Here is a 1,795-nt window from a genome sequence, read left to right as displayed (position 1 = left end):
ACCGGGTCCATGAACCCACATTTTTAGCGGGTCCATGAGGGGCGTATGAGTGAAACAGAGCGGGCCTGTGGAGTGGAGCTGGGGGTGAGCTGAGACACCTGGGCTGGGAGGTGGAGGCACTGAGGGATCTCCTCATTGTCTGCGGCATGACCCCATCTGTGTCTAAAGCAAGCTGAATGTCGGTTACTGGCTGAGAACAGGGGAGAAGCACTATTTTTTTTCTCCTGTTCTCGGCAGTTTAACTACCACTTCTTCATGGTTTTCATTTATTGAAGCTAATTTGGATCTTTTGAAAAACTGAATCACATCTGCTGTAACATGTTCAACATTCAGTCACTTCTATGATGTCCACACTCTTGGTACTGATTCCTTCCTAAGATTTCTGCACAGCGGTAATTTATTAGCCTCCTCTCGTCTGAACTATAGTTTCCTGCTCATTTCTCTAGTGTCAGGCATTATGAATTTCATCTTATTAAACTTTGTTTTGGAGTCAAGTTAAGATATTTTATCCAAAGTCCCCTGCCACGGACTGGGTTGCTTCGGGAACCCCTTGTTCTGCAGGGTGATAAAAGTTCTGGTCTGGTAAAAGAATTTGGCTAGTGACAAACAGACACAGCACAAGAGAGTGTTGTAACTGAATGCAATTTGTACAAAATAGAAATCAGGCTTATATAGTATACAGAAAACAGGGAAAACTACAGAAGTCACATAGGCAGGAGATGGCTACATCAAGGTCAGTAAAATCAAACAGCCAGGTGCAAGGCAGAGGAGCAGTGGTGTCTTTCTTCTTGGACTATTTTGGCAGCCTCGAGATAAATTCTCTGTGTCTGTCTGAAGCGAGTAGCTGAAGGTCGTATTCTAGCATTCCTTGGCTGTAACATAAATAATTAGTGGGGGAAGCCCTACAACTTCTAACTTCTCACTGGCAGTAAAACAGTTTTTCTTTTTGTGGGACTGCTCTGATAAAAAGTGCCTAACTGCTAGCTCTAACTCTTGAGACATCCTGTCTGGTAAGACAGCTTCTTAGTAAAAATTCCAAGCTAATTACAGCTAGGAAATCTATTAGGATTATTGAAGCACTGTGAAGGCCAGGAAATAATGTTCAATCTCAGTTTTAGCTATAATGAAATATTTCTTAGAGCACCTTTATACCTGAAAGAAGAAAACATGCAGATCTCTCCACAGATTATAGCAGAGATCAAACTGGAATACCTCTGAGTTAGGAAATGTCAGTGACTGACTACCTCAGGAGGCTGACTCCCTTTGAAGTGTACGCCTCAGGTCGGTGATCAAGTTTTTAGGCCTGTCCCAGACACAACTGAAGTAGACGAGTTATGTGTGACGGTCCCCATCCTTTGGACCCAGTGTCCAATGAGCAATCAAGACGTCCTGGCCTTTGCAGTAGGAAGAATGCACAATTCAGAGGGAGGCATTGTTTCCTCTGGATTTTTCTCATTAAGGGCATACATAGCTCTGATTGGAGTGGAAGGAAACCAGCCTCCCCTCCCTCTGTTGAAATATTCAAAGTTCTCATTTTTACTGTTAAATTTTTATTTTAAATTATACATGTGTGTGTTGGGAGGAGGTATATGCGCATGTGCCTGCAGTTGTCTGTGGAGGCCAGAAAAATGTCAGATGTCCCGGAGCTGGAGTTCCAGGCAGTTATGAACCTCTTGACTTGCAGGCTGGGAATTACCTCAGGTCCTCTGCAAGAGCAGCACATACTATTGACCACCAAGCCTTCTCTCCAGCCTGTATTTCCCTCTTCAGCAGCCTTGACTAACAGCACACACTC

This window comes from Mastomys coucha, unplaced genomic scaffold, assembly GCF_008632895.1.
Source record: "Mastomys coucha isolate ucsf_1 unplaced genomic scaffold, UCSF_Mcou_1 pScaffold3, whole genome shotgun sequence".
In the NCBI taxonomy this organism is placed as follows: domain Eukaryota; kingdom Metazoa; phylum Chordata; class Mammalia; order Rodentia; family Muridae; genus Mastomys; species Mastomys coucha.
Note: the sequence above shows the minus strand (reverse complement) of the source record.